Raw genomic sequence first — 21,267 nt, 5'->3', positions numbered from 1 at the left:
TAAGCATAATTCCGAGCAAAAGAAATCAGACACAAAAAAGAATATTCTGTATATTTCATTTACACAAAATACAAAAGCTGGCAAAAGTCATCTATGTGTTGGAAATCAGGATAGCAATTATCTTTGGTTGGAGTTTTATGTGCCAGAGAGCTTCCGTTTCTTGGTCTGGGGGTCTGGGTTCATGGGTGTTTGTGAAAATTCATTAACACATACATTTATAATTGGTTCACTTTTCTTTATATATGTTATACTTTGATAAAAATCTTAAAAAAATTAGTGATTGCTGGACCTCACTCCAGACCAATTAAATCTGATTCCCTGGGGGTGGAGCCTGAGTACAGCCCTTTACACAGCCCTCCAGATGATCTCGTCATGTACAGTCAGTGGTGAGATCTACTGTTTAGTGGGATGAGCCCTGGCCTGGGAACTGGGAAAGCTGAGTTTAGCTTCTGGTCTTTGGCAAATCATTCTCATGCTCTGGGCCTTGGTTACCAAGTAGGTTAGTAGGTGCCTGTACGGTCCCTTTCAGCCTGTTAAGCCTGAGGCATTAGCGCAGCTCTGTAGCAGATGAGTTGACAATGATTTGAACAGAACAGTTTCTGTTCACTGGCTTAGCACAATAGTGTCCGAGGGCAGTGACATCAGAATGAGGCTGTGCTGAGGACATGGGAACCTACCTTCATCTCGCTCCCAATTTTATCTGGAGGTGGAACTAAGAAGACACTGAATTTACTTTTTTTCAGTTTGACTTCACCATCCCTTTGGAATAGGCAATGAATAATTCAGGAAATTAAGTTTCAAAAAATGTCAACACTTGATGGAATCCTTATAGATCGTCTGATTTGGTAGTTTGCAACCTTTTAAAAATAAGATCTACCCCCCTTTTTTTTTTTCAAATAAATGTATGCAGAATCCAAATGTACACCCAAATAACAAAAGTGAATGGATTCCTAAGGAGTTAAGATGTTCATTTTTTAGTGAAAAGCTTTTCTTCAGAAACTCGCAGCACACAGAACAACTTATATGGTTTTATAATTGCCCGTGTTATAATTGGGCAAGTGAGGTCCAGCGAGGAGAAATGACTTGTCCTAAGTCACACATTCACTGGTGACACAGCCAGAGCAAATCCTAGTCTCCTGACTCAGGGTTTTTACTCATTCAGCAAAGCATCTGCTGAGCATCTACATGTCCCAACTCCTGTGCCAGGCTCTGGAGAGTTGATGCTGAGCAAGCCACCGTGAGTATGGGGTTATGGGTCCTTCACCTGGGCCTTGTCATTTGGGGTCTGGGCTGGTGTCTGTCACCTTCATCTCTGGTTATTCCATGGGCAGAGCCTGGCTCTCCTGTCACCCTTGTGATGGCATCTATGGCACTTGGCACCGTGGGACTCTGAAGAGGCACTCCTCTCTGAGGATGCTTTGGAGGTAGTTCAAAATGAGCTTGGCTGAGGAGGTGTTAGTGGCGGGAGCCATGCCACCTTAGTTCGCCCATCACTGATGGGAGTTATGCAGCCCGGGAACCAATGCCAAGAAATGGCAGAGCCTTGGAACACTGGCATCAATTAACCCTTGTGGACGTGCTCATACGGACATTAGCAAGCGGCCTGAGAGGGGCACACAGGAGACTTGTGACCCATTACTCTAGTTGCGCCAGTGGTCTCAACCAAGGACAGGGACCCCCTCTTCTATTCTAGGGGTGGCTGTGGTCCAGGATCCTGTGTTAAAAGCCAAGATTCACAAGAAAGAGGGGACTTAGCCTTAGGGTCTATTTCACCAGACCACATCTCCTATCCTAGCAGTTTTTAAACTGTATGTTACACAGTCCTAGTTATTCCTAGGAGACCCCTCAGGACCAACATAGTGGGTGGGGGGGAAGTACAACAGAAGGTCTTGTATTCAAGGCTCAGTGGATCTTGCTGCTGGTTCCCTCCAAACTGCTCATCTTTCTCTAGTCTAAATATTGAGATTCTGTGTAAGCTTTTATTCTAATAAAGATTTCTGTGACTGAAAATGTTTGACAACCACTGCCCTACCCAGTACCTTTCCTGATGACCAGTGAGAATCAGTTCTTCTTCTTATTATATCTTCATGGAATGCAATCTCACAACCTTTCTAGCTAATTTGTGTTAGGAGAGTCTGACTTATATAAAAATTATATTGCTTGTGTGGTAGTTTAGGTCTGCTCTAAGTATCTCTATGACCTTTGCAGTGGAAGATGGGGACAAGCGGAGGCCAGGGCGAGCCCTGGATGTAGACAGAGTGTGTCTTCCGTGGCCCCAGGCTGCTTTCACGCTCCTTCCTGTTGTCCCCACACTGCCCCCCGCCCCTGACACCGGGGTCTCACCTGACGCAGCCTTTGTTGGGTGACCGTTCTCTCAGGGTCCTCCCTCTTCTCCCACATTGCATCGCACCAGCCACCTGCCTCATTGCTGCCGAATGTTGCTGGGGGACACCTTTGCTCATTCCTGGAAAACTGTAATCGTAAAAACTGTAATCACATCTCAACCTCTTTTTTTTCCAGTTAGCTGTTCTAGCTCCTCTGTTCTTAGTAGAAGAAAGTCTGATATCCTCCTCTGAAGCTTATCTCCTTCAAAATTAGCCCCAAATCACAGGTGACTATCAATACTGTTTCCAAATCAGGGCAGAGAGAGGCCTGGAGATCTCTATCATGACATTAGAATCACCAGTTTGTCTGTGGATTCCGTCCTTGCTGTCTGATGCTGCCCAGAGCTCCGATCATAGCAGGACAGTGCTCTGGACTCAAGGCCACAGTACTCAGTTCTCTCATGTGCTCAGTGGATGCTTCCAAAGCATAATACGGGTCAGGAAGGCTGGGGCCCGAGGGACCCGGTATCCTGTGTCTTCATGTGCCACCCTAACTGCTTTAATTTTGTGTTAAACTCAGGACCCCAGCCCAGGGCCCCCTTTACCTTGTGGCAATTTCCTTCTGGGGCCACCAGTGCCCTTCCCTGCTAGCTGGGCCATAGTCAGGTCTATCTACTTCTACCCTTCTGCTCTGGAAGCAGGGGTGTTGTTGTGGTCCCTTTCCTACCGGAAGGGTTCATTTGGGAATGGCCTCGCATCCTTTCCTGGCCCTAGTGCACCAGGGCTCTACAGACAAAGGGGCGGGGAGGAGAAGCCCTGGCTAGAGCACAGGAAAAACTCCCTCTTCCTCCCTTTCTCTGGACAAGGGCTCACTCAAGTGACTTTCACAAAGTCCGCTCCAAGGTGACTTGCCGTCTCCACGTCTGGATGCAGAAGAGGCAGGCATTGCACCAGCCCATCTAGCCAGCCACCGCCTTACAAATCTGCATTCACTCTGGCAGTGACTGGGCTAGCGTGACTCATGGGCCACTGCCCGTGGCGTTCCTGTCCTAGTCAGACAATTTGCTGTTTCTTAAACATACTCAGAACTTTCCTGTTTGCAGGGCTGTGCTCTACCTCCTTCATTTTTTCTCTTTCATAAATGCTCTCTGTTCAATTTCCACCCACACCTGCTGCCTATCCTTCAGAGGCCTGCTCAGAAGCCCCGCTTGCACCCAGCCTTTCATGGATACCTAAACTGAAGGTCACAAAACAACGAATTCTCCCTCTTCTTTGAGTGTCCATCATCGTCTGCTTTTCTCTTTCTCACTGCACTTTGCTCTTTGGTCTGAATCCTGGCTCACCCTTTTTGCCTGTGTGGCCTTAGGAAACGTACTTAACCTTCCTGGCTCTGGTCTATAAAATGAGGATGGTAAATGATTCTTCCCTCATGGAGTGACTGTGAAGCTTAAGTGGGATCAACCTGGCACATAGAAAGTTAGCTATTCATTCAATAAATATTCTTGTGAGCCTACTGTGTGTCAGACCCTGAGGATGCCATGGTGAACAGACCAAGTCTCTGCCTTCATGGAGCTCACATTGTGGGGAAGAAACACAAGAAACAAATAAAAACGATAATAGCTGTCTTGTATTAGGCAGTTTCTACGTGCTGTAATATTTTCATTCATTATTATTCCCTTTGGTCCTCACGAAAACCCTCTGTGCTATGTATAATTACTACCTGCTGACAGACAGGAAATAGAGGTCGGGGAGTCAGCAATTTGTCCCAAGTCACACACCTAGAAGCCAGACAAGACTTCAAACCTGCACGTAAGTATTAGGAAGAAAATAAAGCCAGCAAAATAAAACAGAACGAGGAAGGGGACTGAGGGTGTGTGTGCGGAGGGGACAAGGGAGATCAGGGAAGGACTCTGAGAAAGCGACTTGGAGCTGGGGGAGGTCAGGATAGGCAGAAGGCAAGGCAAACACAGAGACTCTTGGGTGGAGCTGAGCTGGGCCCGTGCGGACCATGAGCTCTAGTGACTGAGGGGAGGAGGGTGCAAGGTGAGACTGAGCTGCTAATATTGACTATTTTAACTGCTATTAGAATATTTTCAGCCATTATAATTACAGGTCTTGCGACTCACATTAGCCTGTGAGGCAGGGACTGTGTGTCTTGTTCACATTTGCATGTGCCCACAGGCCCAGCTCTATGCCTTATTAAATAGTAGGCATTGAACATTGTTGTTGTTGAATTAGATTTTTAGTCTAATTGGGAAAAACATAGGCTCTGCCAATAATAAGAGCCAGGTTTGCATTCTAACCCGGACACTTACTAGCATTTGTAGGCAGTTCACTCTCTTTCTCTCAATCTGTTCCTTCACTTAAACGCAGAGAGGTCACATTTCCTTTATGGCATTTTTTTGGGATGAAGAGAGATACTGCATATAAAACAGCTGGTGCATAGTAGATATTTTATAATCGTTACTTCTTTTTTTTAAAAATAAATTTTATTTATTTATTTTTGGCTGCGTTGGGTCTTCATTGATGCACGCGGGCTTTCTCTAGTTGTGGCGAGCTGGGGCTACTCTTTGTTGTGGTGTGTGAGCTTCTCATTGCGGTGGCTTCTCCTGTTGCGGACCACGGGCTCTAGGTGCACAGGCTTCAGTAGTTGTGGCACACAGGCTTAGTTGCTCCGCAGCATGTGGGATCTTCCCAGGCCAGGGCTCGAACCCATGTCCCCTGCATCGGCAGGTGGATTCTTAACCACTGTGCCACCAGGGAAGCCCCTAATCGTTACTTCTTAACCCTTCCCTTCTAATTCTCTGATCGCTTGCTCTTGAAGCCATTCACCAATCACACGCCAAGAAATTTTTCTTTTAATTCTTCGAATGCTTTGGAAAGCTGCCCTATCCTATACCCCAGCCCTATGGTCTGGGCTCCTGGAAGATTGAGGCATCACCCTGGACAACATGTCCTGGCCAGTCCTTGTTCCACATGTCCTCTGTGGGCATCACCTTGACAATGAGCTAAGATTTCATGACTGTGCATTGCCTCGAAGCTCACCCAGGAAGTGGCCCACCCTCAGCTCACTGATGCTGGCCAGTTGGGGATGGCAAGGGCATCTCTGAGACCCACCACTCAGAGGAGAGCTGGGCTGCAGCTGGGACCCTGCCCAAGTGTGTACACTGTGATTGCCTTCTCCCTGCCAACTGGCCCTTTACGAGACTTCATGGTCTCTCCAGTAGACAAATGATGCTTGTAGCTTGTGGTGAGGTCCTGGATGGTCACATTACCCAGGACACCACCAAATGGGAGGCTACCCCTTTCACCGTTGGTCACTCCTAGCCCTTCAAGGAGCTGAGGCCTTTTGCTTGACTCACCTGTGACCTGAGGCCTAGGACTCCACTCCTTCGTTCCTCCTTCCCCTTTCAACTTCTCTCGTGGTGAATCATCTTAAGAATATGATCCACCCAGAGATAAATTTGACTCCCCTGTGACGAATTTCAGGGTATATGTGTTATGTAGGAAGGCAATTTACAGCTATGCTCTGAAGTCAAGAGTCCAGGTGGGCCCAGCCGTGTGCAATCTACTCGCTGCCCTGTCTGGCCAGCATGTTCGCTCAGCCCAGCGCTTGATAAAGCCCGGTCCTTACCGGCTGGACCTCCAGTCCAGCCCTTTTACAGACACTAAGGGCTATTAGTTCTTTCTCCTGGATTCTACACTCACTTGGAAACCTGTAATATTTCTTCCACCTGGGCCCCCAAACTGGGGGAAAGTTTTATTAACATCCAGGATCTCAATCAAACAGTTATCTTTTTTGTAGGCAGGTACCCACTCACTCCCAGGCCTTCCTTTTTCTTTTACTTCCCCTTCACTCAAAGAGGAATTTACATTTACAAAGCAACTCTATGTATATTAGGATTATTATTTGTCTCAACAAAAACAGGGAAGGTCCAAAATGTTTATTGAACCCGACTATTCATCAGGCCATACATTTGTGGAACTGAATTAGTGTTTTGAGGAGCTATATCCTTTTCAGAAATCCAACCCAATCCTTAGTGGGTACGCTCAGCTAAGATGCTTTCAGCCTTACCACGTCTATACTCGTGTAGGATGGTAGGAGATCCTGTTTCATGGTCCTTCCAAATGGAGCAGGTGCTGATGGGCTGGGGTAAGAAAGATGTTACAGTAATGATCACGGGAAGGCAGAAGCTGGGCTGCAATTTGATCGAAGCTGCAACCTTATCTGTCATCCACCAGATTAACTGTCATAGAGCTAGCAGGCCTTCTGGCATTACAGCTGTGGGCACAGGTCCCTGGCAACTGTCACACTGACAGTGTGACACAGTCCAGTATATTGATAAAATCCAGTGGCTTGGTAGGTTCTGGAGGCAGAGGCTGTGTGGCCCATTTGATGTTGCATCCCTAGTGTCTGGGCCTGGTACATAGTTGGTGCTCAATATATGTTTGCTCGGTAAATGAGTAAATCAAGATATGGACTAGATATAAGCTCTATAGGAATTTTAGAAGAGAGACATTATTTTAGACTTTCTCAGGACCTTGAAAGATGAGATTTGATATGACTGTGTAATAAGTTACTGGGTAGGAGCAATCTAAAAAACAGCTTGGAGTGGGAGGCTGCCAGCATGCCTCCAAGAAGATGGACACGGCTGGTCGCCTTGGTTCACGGAGAGTCCTTCAAATGGCATCTCTCAGTTAAGCAAGTATAAGCAGACCCCTACTGGCCTGAGAGGAAGGTGAAGTGGGGACTTGTTTTCTTTTGTGGCTTAATAGCAGCTGCTCCCCCCCTGGTGTGCAGTGCTCTGAAGAAGGTTGGGTCAGTTGGCATCTGAGGCCCAGGAATCTTCTGGATGGGAAAGGACCAGAGCACCACCTCCTTTTGCAGAGCTTGGAAGTGAGGGGAATCTGATGGGGGTGGCCTGGGGTGGCCAGGACCTTTGACTGACTGGTAGAAAATCACTCCAAGGTCTACAGTGCCTGGCTTTGTGATGTGGGCTCAACACAGGCGGCTGTGGAAAGCCACTGGTATCCAGCTCTGGGGACATGGCTCAGCAGAGAGGTGTGATTATAGGAGCTATAACCTGCGACCTGGGTTGGGACACACAAATGTTCTAAGATGGTTTAGGGGTGATCCTGCAACTGCATGAGGGGACAAGAAGCAAAGGCGGAAGCGAACAGATTCGATTTTCTAGTTGTTGTTTCATTTGTACTTAGAAAGCTCCTGGGGTTCTTAGACAAGTTTTAGGAGAGTATAAAGAGGGAACTACAGTTCTAATAGGAACATACAGGACCTCCAGGGGCTTCACTGAACAAAGAAGTGACAACTCTAGGTTAATGAGGTAGGTTACACCAGTTACAGGTTGAGAAGCAAAGGAAGTTTGTCAGGTGGGATGTACCCAATGAGCAAAGATGTGGAGATGGAAACAAGTCTGCTGCTGTGTGGTTTGTGGTGTGGTGAGAAGTCTTGTCCCAATAGTGAAAAGGGGTGGGTTGCCCAGTGGTCAGATATGAGCCTGTGTGGATAAATGAAGTTAGACGCTGGTTGGGTTACCAGAGTGGCAGCCCAGGAGTGTACACGTTATTCCCACGAGGTCATGACTTTTGGAGCGCTTAGGCTCAAGAAGCCATTCTGATGGTGTCTTGAAGGATGGATGGGAGGGGCAGATGCTGGGATGCAGGGAGGCCAGCAGAGGCTTTGGTCCGGGGGAAGGCTCTCTGATGTCTTGAGCGATTGTGTCTTCTGCATCATGGACGCCCAGCAGAGCATCTGGCACATAGGTATCCAATAAAGATTTGTTGAGTTGAATACAGGAATGCTGTCACACGGTGGGAAGCCGTCTCTAGGTGTCAGGCAGAGCTCCTGATTTCCACAGTCAGGAGAGCCAGCTTCCAAGTTCTGGCTCTTCAGGCCAGTGGGATGTGGTGCAGCTCACTTCACCTTGTCGGATTTCAGTTCCTCAGGTCTGATGACCATCCAGCCGCTCATTCACCAAGCATTTGCTGAGCACTGGTCACGCACCACTTGTGTCAAGTCTCAAAGAGGAAAGACAGGCACTGTTCCACACCCTTGCGGGCATTGGCTCATTCAATCCTGTGAGGTATCTACTTGTAGGATCCCCATTTTCTGGAAAGGGAACTGAGGCACAGAGGTTAAGTAACTTGCCCAAGTTTCCACTGTTAGTAAGCGGCAGAGCCAGGACCCAGTCTGATTGTGGGGTTGGAGGTTGAGGTTCATTGAAGGATTCATAGGGATGTGATGTTTGAACCATGCTTGAAAGCTGAGTAGGCACTTGAAAGATGGAAAGGGGCAACTAGCAGAGAGAATAGCACACGCAAAAGCACGGGAGCCTGAAAGATCATTTGGTTTGCTAGAGAGGAGACTGGTACAGAGACTAGAAAACCCACACCATCATGGGCTTTGAATGCTATATGAGGGAATTTGAACTCTATCCAGGAAAGCTTTCCAGCATTTTCCAAAGTATACAAAGGAGTCTAAGTTCTAAGGGGCATGTCGAAGTGTGTGTTAGGATTCTCCAGAGAAAAAGAGCTAGTAGTAAATGTTTGTGTATAAAGAGATTTATTATAAGGAATGGGAGGCTGAGAAGTCTCAAGATCTGCAGTCAGCAAGCTGGAGACCCAAGAGACAGTATAATTTCCAGTCTGAGAGCCAGCAGGCTCGAGACGCAAGAAGAGATGATGTTTCAGTCTGAGTCCAAAGGAAGGAAAAGACCCATGTCTCAGCTCAGGAAGCCAGGCTGGAGGAGCTCACTTTTTACTCTGCCTTTTCATTCTGTTCGGGTCTTCAATAGACTGGATGAGCTCACCTACACTGAGGCGGTGGAGGGAGCAGCTGCTTTACTCAGTCTACCAGCTCACCCAGAAACACCCTCCCAGACACACCCAGAGTAATGTTTGCCCAAATGTCTGGGCACCCTATGGCCCAGTCAAGTGACACAGAGAATGAACCATGACAGGTGTTGGGTGTAAAAGGGGGTCTGCACTTGGAGTAGATGCTGTGGGCGGCCCACCCCTTCTCCTCTGTCTCCTAACAGAGCTCCAGTTTTGTTCAGAGATGCCTTCCTGCTCCCTGCAGCCACCTGCTTCAGGGGAGCTGACCCACCACCAGCCTGAGGGGGACTGATCAGATGGAAAGGCTGTTCCTTTTGCCAATGGTTGATTCAGGAGTGGACCTGTGACCTAATTCGGGCCAACGAGACCTGAATGGATGCCAGGGTCCTTGTGGGAAAGTTTCTGCTCATGAAGAGATGGTCGTTCTTCCTTCTCTGCCCTGTATCAGGCCTAAATGTGACTCCTGGGACAGCCATCTCATGATTGCCTGAGGTGGAAGCTGACACAGAGGATGCCAGGGTAGAAGAACAAGAGGAAAAGTCTCCAGAGCCTGCTCCACATTTCTAAACAGCTGCTCTGTGAGGCATCAACGTCCTTATTGTTTATCCCAGCTTTGAGTCAGCGTTTCTGTGACTTGCAGCTATGTCCTACCTGATACCATCACAAAATAAGACTAGGGATTTAAAGTGAATGAGGTTTTCTTGATTCCAGGACTTCTCAATGCAGCAGCATTCAGTATGCAGATGTGCATTGCAACTATCCCAGAGTAGCATTTCCCAAACATGTGTGACCAGGCAAATCTTCGCAGGGAGGAATCCCATGAGGTTGATGTTCATGGAAACGCTGCTATAGGCAGTGGAGAGACTTGTGAGACCCGAAAGCAGGAAGATGATAACTCAGTTATCACCCCACCCTTTCCTTTTCCAGCTATGTCTCTGGTGACCATGAAGTTTAAGGAAACTCAGAAGTAGCTCCCCAGAAAAAAGTTACCAGCTCTGGCTTGCTCTACTGATTTCCTCATCTCCCTGCAGTTCTCAAACTCTGTGGGGCTTGTATAATTTGGTACATTCATCTCTGAGCATTGAACAAAGTTTCCTTTCTTTTTTTAGTCACTTGCCAACAACTGTGAATGAAGTTGAAGTTGGTTATATATATCTATCTATATCTATATCTATAGCTATGTATGTATATATATATATATATATATATATATGTACACATTGTACTCAACCAGTCTTTTTCTGGAGTGAATTATTTAAAGTAACCAACTGAATGAATTCCTGCTCCACGGGTCTCTAAAATTCAGTTTCACTCAGGCTCTGACCACATTTTTCATTTCTCTGGTTTTCTATTTTTTTAGTTCAACAGCCCCAGGGAAACAGCTTGAGGTCACAAAGGACAGTGTTAGAATGTTTTCTCTGCAGTTAGTGACAGGGTAGACGAATGGCATAAAATTGAAGCATCTATTCCATCTCAGATGAGAAAAATTGCTTCTGTGGCTCTCCTTGATCTATGTTAAATTCATCATGGTTTTCAAACTGAAACCGATTTGGCCCCAAAAAGCAAAACGAGAAAAGAAAGAGGAACATCTCTGGCAGATGTCTGCGCTAAATGACCGGACGCTGTAAGGATGTGAACTGTGGAACCCTGGGCAGGACAACTACCCTCAGTTTCCTTTTCCACACCATGGGGTGCTGGCCATGAGCTCCCAGGGGATGGCACGACGTCCATGTGAATAAGGGACGTAGCAAACAGCAGAGCGCTCGTGAGGATGAGGTGACGCCGTGTCCCTGCTGTTTTCTGGCCTCATGGGCTGTGATGAAATCACTGCTGAGAACAACCCGGCTCCAGGGTGCAAGCGTGTCTGTGGCAGGAGATGACTTATCATGAGCTGGGAGCCATGGGAAGAAACACTTTCTCTGTCACATCTCTCCTTGTCAGAGGAAAGGCCCTGTCCCTACCCAAAAGCCCAGGACTCAAAGACCTGCACTGGGAATCCTCTTTAATCCTTAGAGGACCGTACCCTGCCGTGGGGGGTCTCATGTTGATCCAGGGCTGCCCAACTCAGCAGAAGTCCCTTACTTCTCTGTTGATTAAGGTCAAATCAATATGGGAGTTGCTTCAAGAAGCCCAGCTAGGGCCAGGAAGGCCAGACAGGTGGGCTTTTATTGTGGGGCAAGGATTGCTTTCTTCTAATAAGGTAATTATCGGTTACAGGACAAGGAGGGAGCCTGATCACCAGTCAACACAGTGAAATTAAAAATTAACATGCTGCTGTTTGCTGAACTGTAATCTTTGAATTAGTCAATGACCAGAGGCTGTGCCAGTTGCTTGATTTGAAGGTGGCCACGGATTCCGCTCACAGACCAGGCCAGGTAAACAGTTACGGCTGAGACCAATTGAGTAAGACCGGGAGTAAGTACTTCTGGGAGGGGGATTCTCACAAAGTGCTTAGGGATTTCTTGCAGGGAGCTGGCATTTGTGGGGCTGGGTATGGGGGGTGGTATGAAAGGACCCAGAGCCCCTGGCTTTCCTGATGGCATTTATTCCAGCCGTCCCTTTCCAAGGAAAGCCAAGGTTACAGGAAACACCTTTCCCTTTTCTCTGCTCTTGTCTGCCCTTTTCTCACTTCCCAGCCCAATATGGCAGCCAGTCGGATGGAGGTATGTGAGCAGCAGGCAGGGAGGGAGCTGGTCAGTGCTGGTGGGAGATTGAGGGGTAACTGTCCCCAACCTGGGGGTGACTCGCTCCCACTCCCTTCTTCATTATGGGGGTGAAAATATCTGTGAAGAAGGGGGTGATGGTGGAAAATTTAGTTATAGTTTAGTATTTTAAACATATCTCTGAGCACAGTTCCTAGAACATAGTAAGTAATCAATAAATGTTGGGTGAATGAAGGAAAGAATGAATGTGTGGACTAGGGCCACAGAAGACTGGGGGTCAGTCACAGGAATTGTAATTTACATTCAACCATTTATATATAGTTCTCTATACCTATGTCTGCCCATCACTATCCCTGCTCTCTTGCTCTCGCTTACTTGTTTCACTCTCTCTCTAGGTGTACAGAACAGTAGTTCTCAACTAGGGGTGATTTTGCCTCCTCCCTCCCATATTTGGCAATGTCTGGCAATATTATTTGGTCGTCACAACTGAGGGGATGCTACTGGCATCTTCTGGGTAGAGGCCAGATACGCTGCTGATCACCCTGCAACAAAGAATTATTTGGCCCCAAATGCCAATAATGCAAGGTTGAAAAGCCCTAGTATAAAAGAATGTTTGCTGCCAAACTGTTAGTAATGGTTACTGGTGGGGAAGGAGGATGGACTTGTGTTTGGGAAAACTTTCTGCTTACTAAGTTTAATCATTTGTGTGTTGTTGGGACTTTATAACAACATGAGTGCTATCACATTTGAAATCAGAATCAATTAGTAAGACATGGAAATATTTACTGTACACTTAGTATATCTCAGGAATTATCTAGACCCTGGGGATGATAGAGATGAGTAAGTAGTAGATGTTGCACTTAATGGACCCACAGTTCAACAGGGATGATCAAAAAGTATCATTTAGCAAGGTAGAAAGTGCTCACAGCTTGCTGAAAATGACGTCTTTTTTTTTTTTGAAAATTAAGAAGAAAAAGTACTTGGGGTCACCAGGTGTAATTACTGTGCAGCACGGTTCTCCAAAGCACCTCGAAGGCACTTCCTGCCTGAGGAGGAAGGTGGTGAGGCTTTGCCCAGGCCTGGAATCCCTAGTCTGGTTCTGGCCTCCAGCGCAGCCTCTCTGATCAGGTTCAGACTCTGCCTCCTGGTATCACCAACTCCCTCCCAGTGCCTCTCAGCCCTGAGGGTGTAGGGAGCAGAGTCCCAGGGGAGTACTGATGTGTGAGGGAGCTCCCGGCACAGAGGGAGTGGCAGGGTTCTCTGACCAAGCCCAGTGTTTGTGCTGGAAGGGGCTGAGGAACATCAGTGCTAAGAGCTCCTCTCCTAACCACCTCAGGGTGCCAGTGTGAGGGTTACGCAGAGACGGAGTGACTGTGTGTGCTCAAGCGTGCACGAGGAACTCGCATCTCCCGGGCAGAAGACCCTGGTCTCTGCGTCTATTCCCTGCGCTTAATCCTGTAGCTCTGCCATTTCTGCCTTCACTTGGGCTTCTCCAATCTGTCCATTTTCTTAGTTCTGGCAGAATTCTCCTCCCTCAGGCCTCCAAACCCAGACCTCCGTTTCTGGGGCAGTGGGGGCGGGAGGCCAGGGTGGGCAGGTCTCCTAGTCATTCTCCTTGTCGCCAGTTTCCTCTGTGCACCTCAGCTGGACCCCGGCCACACCACTGCCCAAGAGCCTGCATCACCTGCCGATGGCCGGCGGCCCTCATCAGCCTCAAACTCTTTGCACTGGTCTGTTTTCAAGATCCCCTCCCCCTTCCCAGCCGCCGGGTTTCCTGCTTTTCTCCCACCAAAGCCACTGGGCTCCCTGGTGAGCCCCCAACAGATTGACTTCATCGCCGTGCTGTGCCTCGCTTTGCTGCAGTTCTTACGCCTCCCATGTTAGTCTAAAGCCCACTCTTCTCTCAAGACCTATTCACGTTCTGGAAGCCTCAGAGAGCCTCCCTGGTCACTTCAGCCCACAATGACAACCCCATTCCCCAAATCCTACTGCATATATGGTTCAGAACACCCACAAGTCTGCTTCTCATTGTTCCTGTCCCCAGCTACATGCAGGCTCCTTTAGGGCATAAACCATGCCTTTTACTTTCTTCTCTCTCTGTCCCAACCCAAGACTGGGATCATTGATTGATTGAAATGGGAGAACGATGGCAAGAGGTCAGAGGAGTCAGAGTGCTTAGATAGCGCAGACTCTTCCACCAAGGTCTTCTTTAGCCATGGCTATGTTCACATGTCTGGGGATCCTAGGTGTCAAACACTGTGGCAAACAGTTGGGTGTTCAGTTGTTTAGAGCCGTTTCTACTTTCTCCTCCTCACATGGACATAGCCCAGAGGGATATACAGAGACAGAAAACACCAGAGTGAAAACAGACTTGGGAGTTATTTCCCCTGCTCATTCTGTGATGAGAGAATCGACCACTGATCTTGCTGCTGACCCAGGTTCTTTTTACCCCACGCGCAGCAAGCCAAAACCCTGAGACACAGAGGTTGGCAGCAAAAAGAGGGGTTATTCGCAAGGCAGCCAGAGGAGACGACAGGAGAAAAAAAAATCTCAAATCCGCCTCCAGGAAGGCAAGGGGCTAGGGTACTTACAGGATAATGAATAAAGCAGCAGGGCGCTCTGAGGCTTGGGGAAAGCTGATTGGAAAAAGTTGTGGTAATCATTCTGCGTAGGCGTAACTAGGCTCCAGGTTTCACGTTCAGAAGGTCACCTAGCGGACACTCGTGCGTGCCCAGTTGGAGGGTCAGTGGTCCCATCCAGTCTTAACCAGCTCAGCTCCAACTAGACACAGCTGATCCCAAGTTCCTGGAAAATAGCTCAGGCAAACATCTTATTGTTTAGGCTACGTCCAGCTTGGAGGACATGCAAGTATTAAAACAACCTTGATTAGTGAAGGCAGGTGAAATGGATTTGACTAATCATTACACGGGGTTTCAGACTGAACCACTGCATCCAATTACAGTGACCAGGAGCTCCCTGGATCTTAAGACCATCTGCTGAATCTCCAATATTTCCGACCGTGGGGACATCCACCCTTATTCAGAGTGCAAAGCTGCCTGCGATGGGGCAATGTGCTGGTCGTCCTGTCCCTGGCATTTGGAATTTTCCCCTATACTTCCTCTCCATGATATTGTGGCTTCTCTTTGACAGAATAAGAGGTCAAAGAGGAGGGTGGATTTGAATGAGATTATCAGTAAGGTTCCTTACAATTTAGATTTCTGTTCCAGTTATGACACACATCTTTATTACCTTTGTAATGAGTCAGGAAACTCTGGTTGCAAGTGACAAAAACCCTACAGATGTTTTCTGGTGTCCATGGCATTCCATTAAGTTAAGTTGGTATGATTAATTGATACTGTCAACGAAGTATCAATATGTCCGGTGGAGTTTTGACATTCCCCACAGCCATTCCACTCATCTTCTCCACTGACAAAGCCCCAGTGTGACCAGCCCCAGGGGGTAAATCTAAGATCCTGGAAGGTATCTGTGTTGGGGGTCCCAAGACCACCCGCATTTCCTGTGATTTGCTAGGAGGACTCACAGGACTTAGTGCAGAGTTGTACTCACGACTAACGTTTATTACAGGGAAAGGATACAAAGCCAAATCACAAAGGGAAAAGGTACATGGAGTAAAGTCCAGAGGAACCCAGGCATAAGCATCCAAGATCTTCTCCCAGTGGGGTCACATAGGACATGCTTAATTCATCCAGCAAGTTATGACAATACATGTGAAATGTTGTCTACCAGTGAGGCTCATTAGAGACTCAGTGCCCAGGTTTGTACAGGAGACTGGTCATATAGGCACTCTTTGCCTAGCAGGTACCAATATTTCAGACTCCCAGAAGGAAAGCAGGTGTTCAACATAAACCATATTATTTTCACACAGTGAGGGCAGGTCTCCATGGGGAGGTCCTGAAGCAGAGAGAAAAGAAAGATTCCTCTTGTGCCACTAGGTCTTGGACGGACCGTAGCTGGTTATGGGCTTTGTCCAGAGACAAGGATCCTCAGGTGGGAATCGAGTGAAAGAAAGTGGTTACCTCTGTGTGGTCTCTGGGTTGTTACTAGGAGAGATGGTCAATTTAGTGAGGGATGCCTGGGGTATGTTCTTCTAGTCAGAATTCATTTGATCCTACTGATACGGGGCCTTCTGAGGATACTGTGTGGCCCAAGATTATTGCCTAAGGTATGAGTGAGTCAGAGTAGCCACAAACCCAACTCAGATTAACTTAAGAAAAAAAGAGGACTTTATTAGCTTATGTAACTGGAGGCTCCAGAGCTGCAAGTGGCTTCAGCTGGATCAAGGGGCTCATGAGGGTTTTCTTTCTCCATCTCCCTGTTCATCTAGTTTCTGTGAAGCTTCATTCCTCCGACTGGTTCTCTCTACATGACTGTCAAGGAAGCTGCTGGCACTCCTGCCAAAAGTGAATCCAATTATGAGGAGATAATCAGACAAACCTAAATTCAGGAACATTCTACAAAGCAACTAGCCTATATTTAAAAAAAATCCAACGTCATGAAAGACAAAGAAAGGCTAAGGAGCTCTTCAAACTAAATGAGACTAAGGAGTCTCACTTTCATTTATGAAAATTAAATGCAATGCACCAACCTGGATCCTGGATTGGATCTTGGAAAAAATTGTTATAAAGAAACGTACTGTATATTAAGCAGTAGTATTGTATCAATGTTAAATTTTCTGAATTTGATCTTTGTATTGTGATTATATAAAAGAACATCCTTGTTCTTAAGAGATAAATGCAAAGTATTTAGGGATAAAGGAGCACGACGTCTGCAACTTACTCTCAAATACTGTAATAATTACAGCGATAACAATATAATATCAGAATAAACTAGACTAGGCTAGACTAGAATAGGATATGCAGGGAAGGGGAAGAGAGAAAGAGAACGATAAAGCAATTTTGGCAAAATGTTAATCTAGGTGAAGGACAAATTAAGTTCATTGTACTATTCTTGCTACTTTTCTGGAAGTTTGAATTTTTTGAAAATTTAAATTTAAAAATTAAAAATAAAATGTTGTTATGGCAGACCTCTGTCTCTCAAAGTCCATGTATCAATCTCATGAAAGAGTCTAACTGATTATTTGCCTGTGTCACATACTCATTTCATGAGGGTCAGACACTGTGACTGACAGCCACGCCAGGGACCTTATGAAATGGGAAGAATTCCACAAAGAATCCAAAGGAAAGAGCATGGGAAGGAATGCTGGATGCACAAAAATGAAAACCATCATATCCATCACAGCTCTCTCTCAGTCTTCTCTCTTCTCACAGCTCCCAGTCTCCCAGATCCTCTTTTGTTGGTCTCCTGAGGTCCACATGTGCACGTGGCTCCATCTTTCCAGACCATCCCGCCCGTCAAAATGGCAGATTCCTCTCAACAAAAAGGTCCACACTTAGGGCTTTTTTTTTTTTTTTTTTGGTATTAGGGCCTCTCACCGCTGTGGCCTCTCCCGTTGCGGAGCACAGGCTCCGGACGCGCAGGCTCAGCGGCCATGGCTCACGGGCCTAGCCGCTCCGTGGCATGTGGGATCCTCCCGGACCGGGGCACGAACCCACGTCCCCTGCATCGGCAGGCGGACTCCCAACCACTGTGCCGCCAGGGAAGCCCTCCACACTTAGGGCTTTTGGGGATTCCTCTCTCCTCTCATCACATCTATCTGGATCGCATTCCTCTTGGTGCTGCTTTCTCTTAGTTCGACGGTAAAGGAGTCTGTGTTCATGTAAAAGTGTTACCAAGGATTAGCTGTGAGCTCTTACTCAGCTTACAGATTCACATTTCTGACTGGGCCTTACTTAATCCAGGCAAGAGAAGCCAATGGCAGGAGTTTCAAGCACAGAAGCAGTCCAGGGAAGATAAGTAATTTGGGGCAGGTGGGCCTCTGGCTTCTTTTGCACCCCACTGCGTGGGTGGCTTCTGCCTTCATCTCAGGCTAGGATTTCTGACAGGGGACTGACTGCTGTCCCTCGCAGTTGGAGGAAGCCAGGGTAGCCAAATGGAGCCAGGCCAACATCACTTCATCTCCCAACAGGCAATTTTGACAATTGATTTATTGCCAAGCAGGAAAGCCGAATTAGCAAAGAGGCTGCTGGGACTCCATCAGTGCAGTCTTGGCGTGGATATCTCTGCATTCAGCCTTCTTGAGAACAAGGCAGGATTTGGGGAACCCATCTGCTGAGGGTGAAACTAGTAAGAAGAAATGAAGAGAATTCATTCATTCATTTATCATGTATTTATTCACTCACTTATTCATTCATGAAAGGCTGAGTAGCAAAGTGGTAAATGTAGCCCCACATGAACCTTCTTAAATGCTGTGCTATGTTCTGCACAACTCCAGGGGGCACTGTTCACAAGGACCATATATGGCAACGCTAGGTTAGGGGCAGTTGCATTGGATTGCATCTCCTGGTTTCCAGCTGTGTGATCTTGGGTAGATTCTTCCCATCTCTGTGACTTAGTGACCTCATGTAAACTAAGGATACCATCTGCCTCAAGGGGTGTTGTGAGGATAAAATGCGTGAATACATTTTTAGTACTCTGAACAGTTTAGACAGCCTCGTAATGATCTGTTCCTGAAGGGTTGGTAGAATTCTCTTGGAAAGTTGCCTGGGTCTGGGGCTTTTCTGTGTGTGTGTGTGTGTGTGTGTGTGTGTGTGTGTGTGTGTGTATGTGTGTGTTTTCCCAGATATTTTGAAAGCAAATCCCAGACAGCATATTATTTCACCCATAAATATTGTATGCGTCTGTAACAGAAAAGGACTAAAGCAAAAAACAAACAACAATGACCACCCACCCATATACAATGCCATTATCACATACACATAGTTAATAATTCCTAAGATCCAGTTCACATTAAAATTTCTCTGATTGTCTCAATTACTTTTTTTTTTCTTTTTGTATTATCCAAAATGTGTTTATTAGGATGGTTTCCCCCTCATCCTGCTGCTTTTAGTGCTGCTTCCATCTGAGGGAGCATCCTTCTGTAAGCCTTGCTTCACCTCCTGCAGGCTGGCAGGGACAGTGCAGTAGCCAACACACAAAACTACCATCTGTGCTTGGCTACAGGCCATGGCAATTCGATAGCATCTGGGCATTTTGAATCCGTGAAGTAGGGTTTGAGGCTCTGAACCAGGCACTTCTTGTGTTTCCTCTCCACATCTGGAGAGGGATGAAGAGATGAAGGAGATCCTTTGAGAGGCATGTTCTTATAGGAAGGTTGTTCCTGCAGGAAAGCTCATAGTTTTCGTAGATGGTTTTCAAATCAGAATCCAAACACAGTTCACAGACAGTATTCATTTGATATTTTACCTGACCTGTGGTATCTGACTACAAATGCCTCAAACCCCTTGCACACACTGTGTCCTGCGCCTTTCCCTGGACAGTACTGCTGGGCGCCTCTTGTTCCAATTTTCCGTTTTGTGAAGGCTCTGTAGACACTTTTCAAGGTTTCTTGCTTTTCTCCTTCCAGCACCCACGCAGACATGGATGGTGGCCCATTTCCCTTCATTTTCTCAAAACACTACTTGCATATAGCTCTCAGGGGATTCGGAGGTGGGGGGGATTGGAAACAGCAGTGGTATGGGAGGAGAACTCATTCAATGGTAGCAACACACAGCACAAAACCCACATCCTGGTTCTTAAATGTCCCTGGTCTTTGCTTCTCTCCAGAATCCTGGCCTCTGCCCGTCTTGCTGGGTCCCCTCTCCATTGCAATTGCCACAACGTCTCTCCATCCCTGGGCTTCCTTTGGGATTGCCCATAGTGACTTCAGCTGCTTCTCACATTATCAGGAAATCAACAGGGCTGCATTATGCTCATATGCAGGTGCCAAGATTCTGCCATTTCGAAAGGGAAAGAGAAAAAAAAGAAAGTGCATCCAAAGCTGCCTAGCTGGTGCTTACAGAAACGTTGCTCTGCAATTTTTCTTTCTTCACGCAGGGGAGAATATGTTTCAAGCCACGTTTCCAGAATTATACAGTTGCATGTGAAATGCCTCAGCTCCTGCTGATGAAGTGATTTCTGCAGAGAACTGGCTGCCTCCCAAGAGGAAGGACGGGCCCCTGAGATGTCTCTGAAAAAGATGAAAGACTATCCGAAAGAGCAGGTTAATGTTGTGCCACGCATGGGATTTTCAGAGTCACGGCTGGTTGGAAAACCATTTCTGGCTTCAAGCCGTTGACTTACTGTCTCCATGACTTGAAGCTCTCAGAGCTTTATTTATTTCCTGGTTACCCAGGGGCGTCTCTCTGCCTTTTTCCTCCCCTGGTCACTCCTTCTTGTTGAGTATTTCCAGTTGTGTGACACTAGCATTTGTCTAAGTGTCCACATAGAATAGAAACTCCACGCAGATGGTACCATATTAGTGCTTTGTCTCTTTGATCCTGCATATAGCTATATCTTCACATGTATTGTTGAGTAAATGAGTCCTCCATCAAAAGGTTGAGTGCCAAACAAAAAAGCATACAGAAGAGAATCCCCTCTCTATATAAAAGAGAACATTGATACCAATCTAAAGCCTCAACTTAAACATGCTTACTCATGCCTGTGTTACGCACAATCCACTTCCTATTGCTGTATGCCAAATTATCGCAAAACTTACTGGCTCAAAACAACAGCCATTTTTATTATGCCCACAGGTTCTCTGGGTCAAGAATTTAGACAGAGCACAAAGGGGATGGCTTGTCACTACTCCGTGACATCTGGGACCTCAGCTGGGAAGACTCAAAGCCTGGGGGTGACTCAACAGGGAGCTGTCGACTGAAAAAAGGCACAACTTAAAAGCTGAGAATTATATTTTACTTGGTGGACGTACTGAGGGCTTAAGCCCAGAAGACAGCCTCTCAGATAACTATGAGGGACGGCTTTGAAGAGGTAAGGGAGGAGCCAGGATACGTAGGAGTTTTTGCAACAAAACCCCAGGTAGTTGGAACATCAAAAGATTACTGTAAATTAAGGAAAAACAGATATTAATAAATTAATTAATTTAATAAAGTTAATACATTTAGTGCTTTTCTATGTATGGGAAGATGCAATAGTCTGGGCTCACTGAAATCATTCCTTTGTTATGAACCTTAGCTATCTAGGGCCAGTATCCTGCTTTTCTCCATCCTGAATCCCCTGAGGGTGCACAGTCTGGGACAGCTAGAGTGGCTGATGACTCGATGGCCACAACATCCTTTGTTTACTGAAAGGCGGGCGACATCCTTCGTCCACAGGGCTGGGATCATCTGCAGTTTCCCTCACTTACGTGTCTGGTACTGGGCTGATTTGACTTCAAGGCCAGGACTACTGACTGAAGCACCTACATGTGGCGTCTGCATGGGGCTTGGGCTTCCTCACAGCATGGCCGCCTCAGGGTAGCTGGACTTCTTACATGACTATGAATTTCCAGTGAGCAAAAGGCAGAAGCTGCA

At 46.9% G+C, this 21,267-nt stretch overlaps 1 long non-coding RNA gene across 1 annotated transcript; it reads left to right on the top strand.

The window, feature by feature from the left end:
• The first annotated feature begins 1,396 nt into the window (after positions 1 to 1,396).
• On the top strand, positions 1,397 to 19,786 carry LOC111172636 (uncharacterized). The gene is made up of 3 exons (XR_016388118.1): positions 1,397 to 4,133; positions 11,394 to 11,551; positions 16,185 to 19,786. It is a non-coding gene; the product is annotated as an uncharacterized LOC111172636 (long non-coding RNA).
• Positions 19,787 to 21,267: the final 1,481 nt, after the last annotated feature.

Source organism: Delphinapterus leucas, chromosome 16 (assembly GCF_059928025.1).
Source record: "Delphinapterus leucas isolate spDelLeu-1000000601 "Yukka" chromosome 16, BTC_Dleu_Yukka2, whole genome shotgun sequence".
NCBI lineage: Eukaryota > Metazoa > Chordata > Mammalia > Artiodactyla > Monodontidae > Delphinapterus > Delphinapterus leucas.
Note: the sequence above shows the minus strand (reverse complement) of the source record. Positions and strands in the feature narration are given on the sequence as shown.